This window comes from Pocillopora verrucosa, chromosome 1, assembly GCF_036669915.1.
Source record: "Pocillopora verrucosa isolate sample1 chromosome 1, ASM3666991v2, whole genome shotgun sequence".
Classification (NCBI taxonomy): domain Eukaryota; kingdom Metazoa; phylum Cnidaria; class Anthozoa; order Scleractinia; family Pocilloporidae; genus Pocillopora; species Pocillopora verrucosa.
Genome location: NC_089312.1, coordinates 10,526,420 through 10,543,809, shown reverse-complemented (window position 1 = coordinate 10,543,809; position 17,390 = coordinate 10,526,420).

Here is a 17,390-nt window from a genome sequence, read left to right as displayed (position 1 = left end):
ATAGAAAAATAATTTCCAGCGAAGCCTAAGAATCGTACCGATACGTTTTCATGGCTGCAGGTTTCGTGACCAAACCCAAAAAATGTTCCATCACCAAGATTAACAACAAAGCAGGAATTCGTTCCTCTTTCTTCTGTTGATATGTTAAAAACTACCATTTCATCGATTTGCCTTGGGCAGTTATTGGTGAAAGTTAGGCTTTTAATTGCTTGCTGTACCGTAACAGTTGCTTTTTGGACTATAAAGCCAAAGTTGTTTGAGCAGTTAATGTTTACGTTGAAAACATTTATTGTTTTGTAAACATGGTAGATGAATGAACTGTTTTGAAAAGAAGATGTTTGAATGAAACTCCCATCTCCAAAATACCAAAAGCATAGATACGGAAACCCTTCACTGACATTTAGGATCATCAATGCCGGCTCTGTAACGTTGGCTGAAGAAACCTCTAGAGTTGCATTACCAAGTGAAAAGACTTTTCGGATATTTATATTAGTTCGTACCTGATACGCACTTATATTGTTGTAAACAATTACGCTAATATTTTTCAGTCCACTTTGCGGATAATTGTACACCAATTCTGTTGATCTTTGTGTAAGATTTATTCCATCGCCCAAAATAAACAAAAATTCCGGGTTAGAACCATCAGATACATTCAATTTTATTTCAATACTGTCATTCTGGTATATGTTATCAAAGGGCCCAAGATTCTTGATAAGCAAACACGAAACATTGACTGGAATTTCAACTATAACATGTTCAGATATTGTGATGCTGTTCAACTCATTCATGGCCATTATGATGACGTAGAATACTCCCAGGCCAGTGTAAATATGAGAATTATTTCTCTGTAGGACTTCTTGAACAGAAGAAAATGAATAAGTTTCTGTCGAGTTGTCTCCATAATCGATCGAAAAATGAACCATTGAACCCGTATCGATTTTCCAATTAATTAAAAAAGTATCCCTAAATGAAATTGCGTTAGCTTTTTTTTTCACCACAAAACCTGTAATAGCATCCTGCACCAGGATAAGGCGTCTCGTTATGGTGTGATTTTTAGCTTGTAAAACTAGTTCCACAAAGCCAGTTTTGTTGTAAATATGTTCAATTTCGCAGAGCGATGTGTTGGTTCTGTTGCAATCCCCAAAATCCAAACTCACAACCTCCCGACCGCAGTTTTTGATCCTGATAACAACCGGAACTTCTTTTACTACAACGGAAGGAACTGTTACGTCGAGTGCTGAAATTTCACAGTAGCCAAATTATTGTCAGTAGTCAATTTTTTTCAATAGAGTAGTTGATAAATTTGGGTCATGATCACTAACAACTCGAATAAATTGGAAAAAAAATTATTCTATAGCATTCACATTCCAAGCTGAAGATTTAAACACTTTAAATTTTTACTTTAAAGTATGGAAATTCAGTTATCAGCGTTGAATCTCCTTGCTTTACAATTGAATTAAAATTACTGTTAATTATTTTTGTGTTCAACTGTCTTCGTGTCATTTGAGATGATACGCTGCACTTGGGAGAAATAATATGACTCAAATTCATTAAACTAAAATCTGTTTATAAAAAATGAAATAAAATGTATAATTTTCGAAAAGGAAAAAAACATTACTTTTCTTTTCAGGGACGGCATGCAATTTGATTAATTCTTAGCGAGTTGTTAAAATTCTTGTTGCAAACTCAATTTTCAAACTTCCAAGTGGTTTGAAGTGGACACAAAGCCCCATTCGATCTCTACAGTTATAGTCCAATAAATGGCAGCATAGTAAACAAGCTGATGGCCGCTCTACATGTAGGTCAGCTCGTATTAGGATAACTGCGGTCTTGAGTATCGTCCGAGGCAGTTAATATTTTCTCGGTATGTACCTTCATACAGGTATAAAATTTATCTTTATTCACTTGAAGTGTAGTCATAGTCCCACCTGGGCAAATGTGTGTATTACAAATCGCTTCCTCTTTATCAGCTCCCAGTGATGAGCAGTCTTTACCCCCATTCTCGGGCTCCGGATTGTCGCAGGTTCGCTGTCGGTACTGAAAACCTCCTGCACAGGTAGCACTGCACGCCGACCAAGCCGACCATTCGCTGTACCCACCATCCACGAGATTAGCTAGTTTCGAATCAAAACGAAAAAAAGGCAAAATTATACTTTCTATGCACTTTTTGCGTGTCTTGTCCACCAAAGATACATTCGTCATATAATTGGAGAAGCATTGAAAATGAGAATGAATGGCGCAGCTACGAATAAAAAATTCGTAGTTTTTACTCCCAGTTTAAAAAGTGAAAGAATACCCAAGTACGTTCCAACTCAGAGTAACATCTTACATTGATTGTAATGCTGGTCCCAAAGTTATTAAAGGAATGTACTCTTTCGTTAACAGCTGAAGGATTCTTAATGAGTAAGTAAATCTCTGTTCTCCAAAATTGAAGCATTAAATATGATTTCATTATACGAAAAGTATAATTGTTTTTGTAATTTCATTTTGATTACAGATCATACCTTAATCTATTGAATATACAAAGACTGAATTAAACTCGCATCACCATATTAGTAGAGGGGGCAAAAATAGGGACGTAAAGAAATGATAACAATAATTGTAACTTGCCATCACATCCGAAAAGTTCCACTCTCATGCACATGTCTCGATGCCATGACTTCACCTCAAGCCTGACAAACTGTGCATTTTTAACGCCATCAAGACTGTGTGTAACCGTAGTAAACTGGTCAATATTCCCAGAGAAAACCTGTTAATCCATTAAATGCAAGACAAATATTAGATATTCAGGTTACTCTAGACCGACTAAAATAAATTAATAAATAAATAACAACAAATTAAACACAGCTTCAACTCGCTGCGGCAGAAACCCTTACAATGAACTCCCTCCGTCGCTTCGATTTTACCAGTCTATCATAGTACGGTTGAGAAGGTTAAAGCAACACGCCTTGGTATTATGGGGTCAGAGTCTTCCTGGATGATCAGTTTCGAAAAAAGTTGGGTTCAACCACTGTCAGGGACAAGCTATATTTCACATTATTCGTCACTGGCTCGCGATGGGATTCAGGATAAATTTTGGCAGAGGTAGAAATACGTGTTACTTAATCCAGGATGTTTGAGTGAGATCTTCGCAGACAGAAAGGAAAGTGTTAAAAAAGAAAGGTAATAAATCTTGAAACAGAATTCACTGTCGTAAAAGAAATGTCTAAGAGACGTGAAGAAAAAAAAAACACTTCATGGAGACAAAAATAGTGCTAGAATACTGAATAGGGAGAGAAATGAAGAACTACATCCACCCAGGTGACGCATGACGAGTCAGACGCAAACCATGAAATAAGCCATGCGAGAGTCTTTTACGACACCATGCGATAAAGTATGCAAAATGTCTAAGAACACGAAAAATATGAGTTAGCTCATTTGACTTGATACCTTGGTAGATCCATTAACAGTATAAGGCTGAGGAGTAAGTCCTTCCTTTTCCCAATAATACAACGAATATTCCGTGACCCATTTTCCATCTTTATCATGTTTTCCCTGAGTGGATATTCCGGTAAGCATTTTACTATGTTTCAGGTCAATCTGCAGATACTCTCCTGTGATATTTTTCTCGGCGCACCAGCTTCCATTGCCAATCAAGCGATTCAGTCTCGCATTCCAAGGCTCGTTGCTCATACCGTAACTACTCGCTGTGAACGAGTCGCTCGACAATTCTCCATTGTTTACGCCAAGAGGGAAGCCGCAAACTATAGTTAAACAAATGAATACATGAATAAGGTTAAGACGGCTGGCCTTGTCATGTGTTTCCTTCCATATAATTCTTTCTTCCCCTTTTTGATCCATAAAAACGCAAAAAAAGAACAAGAGAAATAATCAGCCATCTTCATCGAAGGCGCTTGGGATATAAGTAATATATTTTGATGGCCAAAAGCTGGCTTCGGGCGTTTTTATGCGAGCGGGTACAAAGCAATCCCCCTCCCTGTCCCCCCTCCTTCCCCTTTTTCCCCTTCTCCTCCCCCCTCCCCCTGCACTTGCACGTAAATAACCAGTCCACCTTTCCCACACTGGGAGCCTATCAGAGCATAAGCAGCTTCATGTCAAATAATTGATGCTGTTGGGTCTCAATCAAGTATTCAGTCACTAAATGACTCAGATAATAACTCAGTCAGACAGTCAATCCGTCTTTCAATCAAACAATCAGTTATCAATCATACCTTGGTAACCATATAGCTCGACCTTCATGCACACGTGATTGAACCACGTGACAGGCAGAAATCGGATGTAGCGAGCTTCGATTTCTTTATTCATCTGTTGCTGAACAATGCCATAATCATTGGTGTTCCCCTGGAAGAGCTGAAGTGAACAACAAAAAACCTATACATTACAATACTGAGACACGATATATAATTTCAAAATATCTAAAACAAAGTTCAATTAATTTTCATCCTGAGAGGTAGCAAATGATGGTTAGTTTCCATTTTTGTGTACATAATATGCCCCAATGACATTATTATGAGGTAAGAACTAAAATAACGAGGCGTACAAGTGATTTGATATTCAACTGCACTAATTATTTCATTTTCCTATCACCCTTTCACTTTCCTCTTATTCTATTCCTGATAATTCCGACGCAAACAGGTGCAAATTTTAATTTAAAAAGCACGAGGAAATAGACAACTTGATGACCTATCAAAACCAAAGTTAAAACCTCGATAATACCTTCACTGAGTCATTTTCCTCGTACTTGTTCCATTCAGACCCATCCAAGCTGTGGGACAAATTAAACTGAGTCACCCAGCAGCTTTTATCTGTCCGATGACTTCCTTGAGTGGCCACGTGAGTGATGTTATGAGTAGTACCCAAGTCAATCTGTAAATACTGATCATGGCTGTCTTCTCCTGCGCGCCACGCTTCGCTCAAGAAGCCTACATCCAAGCGGGCCCGCCATGGTTCGTTACCACTTCCAGCATGACTGGATGCAGTTATGGCTGAATTGGCAATCTTGTGTTTTTGTATTCCAAGAGGTATACTTCGATCTTTCGATTTTAACAAGAAATCGATAAAAATGGCATTAAATAAAATTACATGATGGAATGAATAAAGAGGAATTAAGTTAAAAATACACGAGCTTGCTGTGTTATAAAAAATTCAATAGTCAGGAAACGTTACTAATAATTAGTTTAGGGTATACGCAATTCTATTTCAATCATTTGAAAAGAGGAAAAACTGTAAGGTGAAGCCATATTGTAATCATTATCTTATGACCGTGCACTTTTGGTAGATGCAAAAAATACTGACCAACGGTTCGTATGTCAAATCGCATGCAGATATGTCCAATCCAGCTGACAGGATGAATCCTGATAAATCGCGCCCTGACTTGTTTCATAAATTTCCGAGTGACAATGGATGAGCTATCGTTATTTCCCTGAAAGACCTGGTAAATGCAAATGAAATAATCATTTGTCAAAAATACAACAGTTTTTTGAGTGAATGGATTAGCGAGTTGTTTCCGTGGCCGACCGATCTCCAAACATAATTATATCTATAGGATTTTGCCTTCACAGCATTTACCTTGCTAGAGCCATTCTCTTCATATTTTTTCCACAAATCATAGGAATGACCATACGAAATCGTATAATTCTCAACCCAGGACTCTTCAACAACTGCCCCCTGGGTTATGATCGCCTCAATGTAACTATTTCGCTTCAGATCAACCTGGAGGTATTGCATCTCGTCATCGAACTCAGCGCACCACGTTCGCCTAATACTGAGTAAGCAGTCTTGCGGTGTCAGTGGATATCGGGAGCTTGATGCGCTGATGGAAATATTAGCTTCCACGAGCAACTCCCCTCCTTTAGAAAAGAAAGCAATGGAAGATCAGGACATAACATAAGATAAAGTACAAGAGAGCTGTTATGACACTTGCTGCTATAAATTAAGACTATATGCATAGAAAAGGCTATGGTCAGCCCCTTCTCTCAGCCCTTTTGGCATTCTGGTCCGTTCATTCCATTCACCTCCTCATTCCCTCCATATCTCTCCCGAAAGACCAGCAGTTAGAATAAAATCGATTTTGGAGCTAATCGATTTTGGAGCTAATGTCTTTGATCGGGAAATAGTTCTATGTACAAACCTTATAATACTATTTCTCCTTTTTTTCTTAGAGGTGAAACATTGTCTCACCTTTTCTGATGCCGTAAATTTCCACCCTCAGCGCAGGAGAAGTGGTATCTAACACCCAGCGAGTCAAGAGGAACTTGACGTAACGAGTGTAAAATGACCGGATAAACACGTGACGTACAGGGAGGTCTGTTTCGTCAGGGGTATTACCGCTGAAAACCTGCTTAAAGAAATGATATGGCCTTCAAATCATTCGAGAAAGAAAGAAAAAAATCTTCTAGACTGCCAGAGGCGATTTCCTTCGACGTTTTGAATGTGCAGGAAGGAATCAGAGTAGTTTTCCTTACTTTACTAAAGCAAATTGTCAATTATTGGATGACATGAAAAAGTATTGATAATAACTTAACATTGTATGAGAAGAATTTAGATGAGTTAAAGATGACCTATTTGGCTTTTTACTACCGTTCAAACCATTACAAACTTAAACTACAGTGCATCTTTAACTTTTTTGTTTATGGATGGCAGCTACGTGTATTGCTTTTCGAAAAAACTCTGTAAGATAGGGAGTAAATGAGACATAATCATACCTTAGGGCCCCCTCCCTCTCGATAATAATACCAGTCTGCACCATCATCGCTGAAGGACAATTTATACTCCAGCACGTGTCCGTATTTTTCGATAACCTTGTTATTACATCCCTGCGTAGCGACTCCACTTACGGACACTAAACCTTCACCCAGGTCGACAAGAAGAAAGTTTTCACCTCTTGGAAATACCCAACATCCCGCAGTACTATGTAACCTAGCCATCCATGGTCCGTGCACCTCAGTATCCAAGTAAATGTCTGAAGCTAAAATGCTATTGTTAGGAATTCGATAGTCGCTCATTCCCAACGGCTTCAAGCTTTCTTCATCGAAATCTAAAATGGCAAAAATAATTCAGAAGTTCAAAAATGTCACTACAGAATATTAACAATAAGGTGAAAAACCTAAAGTCACTTCAGTCCCAAGTATTGTGCTATCGTCTTTGGTTTGCGTAAGAATCTATGCCCATTGATTCGTGCGAAAATGCAAGGAAATATAACGGCACCGTCTGGATATGGGGAGAAACCTCTGCTTTTTAGACAAGTCGCTTTTATCAGTGTTAACTTTTTAGTGGTGAGGATTCGTTTGGACATAGGAGAACACTTTTACTCCGCCGATAGAGGAATCAGATGGCGGTTTTATAAAGGACCTCAATTAGGAAATCATTCATAACCCGGATTAGTCTTACCTTTGCATCCGTATAACTCGACTCTTATACATGCAAATGTGTGCCATTTCTTAGGATGAAGACGAATGTATCGCACATTGGAAACATTATTGAGCCTGTTTTTGACTATCGACGTTCCATCTGAGTTGCCTGGAAACAACTAAATCATAACAACAAATAAATTCTCATTTTCCTGGCGGATATGAGGCTCATAGTTAATTAGCTGGAATAAAATAGTGAAAAGTGCATTTCAATATCAAACTGTTATCATCTTTTTTTTCTATCTGCACAATCACAAGTGACGTTATGTGTTTGAAAAACTTTCCTGAGTATTTCGCCGACAAAGTTAAACTTGCATATGTGCATGGACACAATTATTTTGCTGCGGTCGCGATAACCAGCTTGAAGCAATTATTCAGGCTTTGCTTGTGTCCGGAGGCAGTCAGTAAGTTTAGGTAACTGTACAAATCAATTATATTAGCCTTGCTGAAAGCAGTTATTATTTTCTGATTTGCAGCGAAAGAGGTATCTTAATAACTCACTTTTTCTGTGCTATTCTCGGAGTATGGAATCCAAGATAAAAGTTCTTTGCGAAAGTGCAATGTGTACTGCTGTACCCAAGCGCTGTTGTTCGAGCTGTGGAATCCTTGGGTGGCAATAAATCGTAATTTGTATGGTTTCGCAAGGTCCACCTGATAGATATAAGTAGAAGTTCAGGTAAAAATTATTTTAAAAACTTTGCGATGGGTGAGATGCACATTGAATTATAAAATAAGTATCTTTGTCTTTTCCATGTTTATTATGTTTAGGCTGGAAAGAAGTTATCATTATTTTTACATTCACAGCACATATGGCTAGCAAAATAACGGTAGATAAAAAAGATAGAAAACACAGATCATACATCTAGATCATATCTTGTGTGACATTAAAAACACTTCGTAAAACCAAATGGATCACATGAGATCATAAACTGTTTACAAGCTCTTGTGGATTGTCATTTCACTACTTCCACCATTCAAATGCACAATTCAAAGAAAGAGAGGTGTCGTACATATAATTTCCTCTGTCAAAGCTCATTCGCTTAGGTCAGAATACAGAAGAAACTATTGATAGTTCCATCTAACTTCAAAATCGTTTTCCCATAAACCTCTACGGTTCTTTTACTTTACGCCTTTTATAATTTTTGCCAGACTTTTATTCGTCCAAAACTTCTGCTTTTAATATAGCACATGTATATACAGTAAATATACACTTATTTGACGCAACAAAAGTTTTGACCCATTCTGCACTAACAGTAAGATAATTGACTAACTTGTAAGAAAGGCTGAGTGTCGTTTTCGCTTGGGCACCAGGCCCATCTACCATCGAGGCGTGCCATCCATGGGTATCTGCGTGAGGACAGGTAACTAGAGGCGGTGAAAGCAGGGTCCTTTATTGCCCAAGTTCCGATTCCGATTTCGTCGGAACATACTAAAAGAAAATTATTGTCTTTGCTAAATAGTGATGAAAAGCTACGTCAAAAAAGTTGTGTATTTGAAATTGGTTGGCCACCATCTCTTATTGCTGTGCACAGATCATATATCAACTCATAAATTTTTTATATAATACTTAAGGCCCATCACCACCTTTTGGAATTGCAGAGTCATGCATCTCGCAGAGGAAATCTCCTAAAACAAAAAGACTAAAGAGCAAAATGATTGGAGTGAACATCAGTTTTCAATAATCTTGTGAGGAGTGAATTTTAGAGCAAATATCAACAGTTTATCGCACGTTGCACACTTTGTCATAGTGGCTATCGATTGTGCTGTATAAAGGGATAAGGTTCTAAAGAAACTGTGGTGCTGCGTCAGTGGGAGAGTATGGCAGGTAATTTAGTGTTAACAACTGAGTTGAAAACGTAAATTAGCCACCATAAAGGATAAAAAAGCTGACGTTTCGAGCGTTAGCCCTTCGCCAATCGCTCTGACGAAGGGCTAACGCTCGAAACGTCAGTTGTTTTACCCTTTACGGTGGGTAATTTACGTTTTCAACTCAGTTGTTAACACTAAGTTACCCGATTGTGATGTACAGTCTACTAGATAAGTATTACCTTTGTCGCAGCCATAAAATTCAAGTTTTAAATTGGCCCCTAAATGCCAATTCTCAACGCGGATCTTTATAAATCTTGCTTCTAGCTTCTGTTCTGTTTTAATAGTCACCACCATGTTTTTCATCTCTACACCCAATATTTTCTGCATGAAAGACAAGCATTAATTGAGCCAAGATGCCGAACGTGCTTCCTAAATCTGACAGCGCAGAAGACGATCTTTCAAGCTAATTTACAAGTAAAGCAAAGACCTTGATAGGTTTAATTTGTTTACCCTTTAAGATAACATGTAGCAGCCGTTGCACAATACGAAAAGATTAAGTTTTAAAAAACCGGTGACACGAAATTAATAGCCATTTCATTTTGAGGTTGTGCTGCGGACCTGGAAGCACGTTGCCCAATGATATGTAATAATTGAGGCAAAATTGTGAAAATAGAAAATATTGCGATACCCTACCACCAATTATAACGGACTGATAATCAGGTGATCTTCATCTCTAAATGTGCATTGTAATTATGAAATTTGGTGGTCAAATGAATGCAGCACAGATGACAAATAGCATGACATGGTGGAACCATAGTGTTTGGAATAGAGTTACTAACTTACAAAGTGAACAAGTTTAAAAAACAACAACGACAACAACGACTTGAAACGACAAATGACACCGAACAGATATTGGATATTAAAAAAAATACAAACGAGCAAAAAGATGTTTGTTTATCAGCTGGCTTTAACATAACAGATCCTGGAAACATGATATCAAAAACCTCCTACTATCAAGGCGAGATATTTACCCCACTTATTCCACGAGGTTCATAAATTGTCCACGGGTCTCGAGTGCTCATCCTGTAGTCCAAGAAAAAATATTTCAGCCAATGGTTCTTGAGAGAATCTCCTTCCATCTCGATGTATGTTATGGCTTTTGACTCTCCAAGATCTACCACAATGTATTCTGATGATGCCACAGATGATGGAATCCAACCTGAACCAGACCCTAAACGAGCGCGCCAGGGTTCTCCGCCCACTTTGAATGACGAAGCTTGAATGTCGGAGTCTGGTATGAGACCGCTGGCCATTCCCAGTGGTTCGGCACACTCTAGAAGTTTGCAGCTAATTAGTGAATATTGCAATATCGAGCTTCTTTGACGATAAGGAGAGCGTTTAACCACTCTCTGCACAGCGAATGATTGTTTCACTATTAAACGGCAACCAAAATGGTTTGCGTAAGAGTTATTTGTTTGCAGAAATTAAAAATAAGACAGTTTTTTGTGCGCGTTTGTACATAAATTCTTATTTTACCATTACATCCATAGAACTCCACACTGATATGTGGTGTATGATCCCAAGTTTGAGGGTAGAGCCTGATATAGCGTGATGTAATTTTCTTAGGCAGTGGCCGGCGTAAAGTTTGAAAATGAGTTGTGCAACCTAGAAAAACCTGCCACGGTAAAGGAAAGAAGAAACATTTAGAGATTATGTGATATAAAAAAAATTTTGTTCAGTGGGATCCATTAACTTGAATACTCAACGGAATATTAGTTTCGGAGGATATATAGTTGGCTGCCTCGCAAATTCAAAAATTGTTAGGACCAAACAGCGAGTTTGTATACAGGTAACAATAAACGTAGCTGAGGACCGTTCTGGCAATGAGAACTTTTAACTTCCACAAACTGATCGCGTCTCAGAAACCTTTGTGCTTAAGCTCCCAACTATATTTTTCTCACGAGTGTTGGTTTGCATTCATTTCATTATTGCATGCGTTCTAATCTTAGTCGACATATCATAACTCCAGAGTAAATGAGTCAAATAACAAAGAAAGGTCGTTATCGCATGTTCGACCAAGGCAACTTTTGAAGAATGATGTTAAACTCAAACTCATAACTCGGCTAACACAGCCATTTGGTCTGTTCGTCTTAAACAAAAACTATTGAGTTGAGATTCAGAGCTACTTCATACGCAAATACCGTAAGTTCGACTAAGTATCAGTATTGGTTGATAATCTGCAGAAACTTATCGCTGCAAACTGTAAAACTATTACAGTGAATGGTTTGAACCCGGGGGTAACATGTAATAGTGTAGTTTGATTGTCCGGGTAGTGGTGACTGACGTTTCAACAGCCTGGGCGGAAGTCATCATCAGAGTCAAGTGAATAGTTGTTGTCAGTCGAGAACATTCGAAAGACAACAAATAATCACTTGACTCTGTTGATGACTTACGCTCAGGTTGTCGTAACGTCAGTCACCACTACCGACAACAGTCCTTCTCAGGACTACAATCACCCGGACGATCAAACTACACTATTACATGTAAAACTAGTGCTTTAAACTCCGCAAGCTTTTCTTGCGTCAATAATTTCTCTTTTCTCGTCCCAACAGTTTTTGAAATATAAATGGTATGAATTAAAATCAAGTAAGGTTTGTATTATCCATGAGAAGCAGTCAAATTGAATGCTAAATGATTAGACGACGTTTGCCAATGAATCGTTACGATCAGTCTCCGACCCTTTTAAACTCTTACCACAACGTTTCCATCGACATAATAATCGTGCCACTCTGAGCCATCCTCACTTGTTCCCAGTGTAAAGGAAGTGACCCAGTAGCTGTGTCCCTGGATGGCCAAAGCCGTAACAGTTTTGCCATAGGGACTTACAACAACTTGGATAAATATTCGATTGTCGCTGGTAAGGGGATACCACGGTAGATCATTATTGAGTCTGATATAATGCCAACGCTTTGGGTTGGAGGACCCGGATATCTGCGTCAACTGGCTATTTTCCATACCAAGAGGCTTTGCACACGCTATTAAAATTAACGATGACATGATTCCTTAAACTGCGTAAAGTCATGTAAAAACTTCAATTATGACGATCAAAACGATTTTATAAGGCATCCGTTGAAAATTATCAGTTTATTTGTTTATTAATTCTTTCTGCGCTCAAGCTACGGTAATTAAAGGTCAGAGGTGACTCTTTTCGTACAAGAAAGAAAATAAACAACCAATTAAAATTTTCAATATACGTGGATGTAGAGAGGCACTGTGAAAGTCACCTAACCTGTTCAAAAATCTCAACACAGTGACCTGACAACGGCTTGAGCCGGAACCTCTTGACCTACATTCCTGGCACTCAAATCACAAGGCTACCGGGTAGTCTTTATTGCCTTCGTTATCTGTGTTGCCAAGTTTAGGCAAAGCTTACGCCACAAAAATCTTCGAGAAATATACATTATCAATTATTATAGCTACTTGATCAACCAAAATGTTCAATCGCCCACTTGGCAAGCGTCTTCGACAGGCAGCTAAAATTCCTCATTTGTATACTACATAAACACCAAACACCCACGATCAACACTTAGGGTTAACCAAATTATGCTCTCGAAGTGACGTGACGCACTGAAAAAAAACTGATGGTAAGATTGTCAAACCACATTTAATATCACTTGAACTTGTACGTCTATTCTTTGTGTTCTTGGTGTTGACATGACCTTTTCCGCAATTCAGTGGTTTCGAAAAGTTGTACGTACCTTTACATCCGATGAACTCAACTCGCATACAAATCAGCTGATGCCATTCCACTGCATGCAGCCGGACAAAACGAGCGTACAGTGATCGCACTATTTCATGATTCCTTGTCATGTTATGCAGGTCATTTCCCAGAAATACCTGTTATCAAAAGCTTAAAATCAATATTCAACGAAAGAGGAAGCTTCAATAATGAGCTGAGTTCATAATAGTAAAACAAGAGGGGAATATGTGCTCTTTGATAAAGTTTGCTATTTCAACCAATCTGACCCTCCGTTAAGTCAGTCTTAATTATTTTGTAAATAGCTGTCTCATTCCATGGTTATACGCATACTAAAGCAAGGAACGGGCATGGTATGCGATGGTATTACCCTGTAGAACAAGGAAAAACTACGAACGGAGAGTGGAGGAACCCAATATGACAGCACTGAACATCTATTTCCGTTTTACAGGTTTGATTTTTTAAGCAACGATTTTTTTAAGCTTTGCTTTCAAAACTAGCCGATGCACACAGGCTTCATCTGTTTAGGTAAAGGAGACCTTTGCGCAGTGCCTTCCCACATCAAATAATTAGTGATTCGCCTATTAATTACTGAGAATTAAGTACGTTAAAAGTTTATCATAAATTAAAATATAATTGAAAAGAGCAGCTGTGGAAGTTCGCATCCAAAGAAAAGACGCCTACTTGTACTCCACCCTCGCTGTGTCGGCTCCACACAATGCCATCGTTACTGTAAGTGACTGAAAACTTGGTAACCCATCCATTTCCTTGCGCAGAGCCTGTGTACTTTCCCTGTAGTATGATATTACTGATCTTATGTATCTCCTGTAGGTCCACCTGCAAATATTCGCTCGTATTTGTTTCTCTTGCGCACCAGGAACCTCCTTCAATTAAACTGTTCAGTCTGCCAAATTCAGGTCGGTAATACTTGTTTAGAGTGCTTGATGCGGTCAAGGATTGATCTGCTACCTTTCCAGTCTCGAACCCAATGGACTTGTCACCTTCTAGTTCTGATAAAATACGGATTAAGAATCGAATTGAAAAAAATCGTAATGAGACCTACAATAGGACTTGAAACCAATAGAAAAGAAAAATCAATTACAGAGTAGAGAGCATACATAACGCCCGATAGGAACCCTTATAATTCCCACCTCTTTCTTGATTTATGAGGTAATGCCAGTTGGAATTAGAAAACCATGGTCCTTGGAGACTAACTAAAACTGCATATGTCAGGTTTCTCGGCAAATGCAATTCTTGTTGTAAAGGACATTTCCACGAAATGTGAGGCCCTTTTTACATACTTTCAGGAGACGTAGTTCCTCACTGGCCAGCATGATGGAAAGCGGATTTGAAGAGCTGGTCAGAATCATTGCGTTTACCATGAGTCAGACACTCTATTCTCGCAGTGCTTCTCTGCATCCAGAAATACAAATGGTGCCAGAGAAATTTCAAAGAAACTTGGCGAGACGCAAAGTGGAACAGAAACTTAAACGGCAGTAAGCTTTAATCTCGCTTCGAAGTAAAGTATACAATTTGCTTCTATTTCGCGGCATATTAATCTTCGAGATTACCGAAAGAAGAGTCCGCTTTTCATGAAACCAGAATTTCTGGCGAATTAACCAGGACGTTTGATTTACTTGAATTTATGTGTGTTTTGAAAAGTAAATAACTTCAAAATAAATAACCCACTCACCGTTAGCAGAGCATCCGTATAACTCAATCCTCATGCATTTGTGTTTATAAAAAAAAGTCGGTCTGACGCGAACGTGTTGGGCCTTTATAACGTAGCGTAACTTCACAAATTTTGTTTCGTCGTTATTCTCATTACCACGTAATTCCTGTTGGAAGTTAGTAAAGATAGCGTTTGAATACTGCATTTCCACTGCAATAATACGCTTTTAATATCTAAATAGCGGAGCCCGCAGTGCCCGAAGTGCATGCAGCGTAGCCTCATGCTTATAAGAATAAATAGTAACCCATCAAGCCAGAAAATTTAGTTTGGTGTGTGACCGTACGTACAAGGTGCTACTTTATCATTTACGGCCAATAGAATTTCTGGCGCGCCACCAAAGCATTACTATTCTTCAGCACAACGCGGGTGCAACACTTGCAAAAAGCCGACGAGATTCTGGGTTCGAGTTGAATTTGGTTGATGGTACTTTTAGCTGATGCAAGGCCAAGGGCCATGCGGCTTATTCACCCAACTGTGTCTGTGTAATAAATAAATATAGTAAATAAAAACTTTAAATACCCTGCAAAATAGATCAGCTTTTTAAATTATAAATCCATGTGTAGCTTGTATTGATAACCAATCGAGCCGAGAAAATTTCGTTTATCGAGTCAACGTATAACCAATCGTCCATACAAAGGTGTTAATTTTGGCATGCGGGAACAGCTGAAATGCGAGCACAAATCTTGACATAACATGTGTAGAAAGGAAACCCATAAGGGAGAAGGATAAAGGAATGCAATCGTATGCGCTTGCGCTATTACACACGTGAGCAAACTGTTATAGCGCGCATACTCGAATGCAGTGTCCCATTGCAGTCATAGGCACAACACGAGGGCATCACGCGTGCTATCAGAGGATTTGCAACCCGCATTTTTGGCGAGAAATCACTCTTATTGAGTTGTCGTTGAAAACATTATTTCTCAGCAATTTGCGATCTCTTATGATGTTGCAAAGCAACAACGTTGGTAGAAAAGCTATTTCAAGGGGAAGAAATTATTCTTTATTCAAGTTTTTGAAAAGTGTGATTGAGTGAACGTGAACATAGTTGGTAAAGACACAGAGAAAAAGAAGTAATAGAGCACGAGTCACGAGCAACGCGAAAGAGAGCAACAAACAACTTGAACAAAATAGGCAGAGGCACCGGAACATGAAACCGAACAAGAAAGGGCGAGGGTAATAAGGCCAAATTCCAGCGAAGAGCAGCGAGAGATGGAAAGGCAAACAGCCCGAGAAAATAGACTAAATAGAAACAGCAACAAAGAAAAATAAAACTTCAAAAGGAGTTAAGTCAAGTTCTTACCTGAGTTTCTTCCCACACTAAAGCCCTCAGGTATAATTTTTTTCTCATTTATTTTATCGTGGTTAGGGGCTACAGATCGGGTATTATCGCCTTTTTTATGAGACCGATAATAACAAAACGCAGTGGTCAAAATTATTTAGCACATGTCGTTCTTCGCGTAGTTAGCTTTTCAGAAAACATGGCCCTGCTTTCCCTTCGCATTACATCTGGAGTAAATCGTACTTGTTGCTAGAATTATGATGCACATGCTTATGATACGATAATTTTGCGTCTAATCCAGGAAAATAAAGAATCATTCAATGAAGCTGAAAGTGGTTGCAGTATGTCGGATCTGTGTGCGTGCTTGGAAACGGATCAAGTCCTTGCATTATGCGGGTAATAACTTGCTGCTGTTATATTTACTGCGGAAAGCTTCTATGAAAGCGGAGATACAGAAGTGGTCAAAGTTGCAAGAGACATTAGGAAGTGAATTCTGTGAGCAATTTCTTAATTGTCACTGCTAACGGTTGCTAAAAAAAGGTTGAGTGGATTCATATCAGTGGTGCAAAGAATGCTTCAAATAATCAATAAAATATTTAATAGAAGTAAATTGATAATCATGCCTTAATGCTTGATTCAATCATCAGCCGACCCCTGACTACACCACGTGGCTGGCATGTTACACCGCGACAAATGAAGCAAACATAGGGCGAGGAAAATTAAGTGCACGATGTTTTTATATTTCTATTCTTTCGAAAGTCTTTTTAGAAGAAATCAACCGGAGTTTTCAACGGTCAGGTCTGGACTTGAGAAATATCACCCAAGAAAGAGTACTTCTGACCAATTTCAGAAATCTGTCTGAGGGGTATTTTTAAAATAAATTGTGGCGAACCTCTAAATAAGCACATGTCAAAATTGAAATGCTTTCCAAACCCCTTATATATCGCACAATTTAGGAACATAAACGATTTCTTGTTGTATGTCGTGTGTTATGAGAAGCGAGTTTGTTGACTTTTGGGGTCACAAAAGGGCCTTTAGGAGCTTTGATTATTGAGAGCTCTCAAATTTTTTCTTTAACGTTTTTCCAGAAACTAATGTGGTTTTATTTCCTTACTACAAAAGACAGGTTAATGGGCAGAGTTTGAGGCAAAACATTTTTTCCGATGTGAAACGCCTTGGACCGCTCTTAATAGACTTTGTTTAGTCTAAGGAGTGACACAAGTGCCAGACAGATTCAATCATCACCGACCCCTGACTACACCACGTGGCTGACATGAAAGAATATTCTAATTTCTGACAAAGGCCAAAAGAGACAGATTTTCTATTGAAAAAATAAAAGCAGTCATGACGTCAAAACGCCACCGATTATTGGTAGAAGAATAGCTTGCTCGCGTCACGCGATTC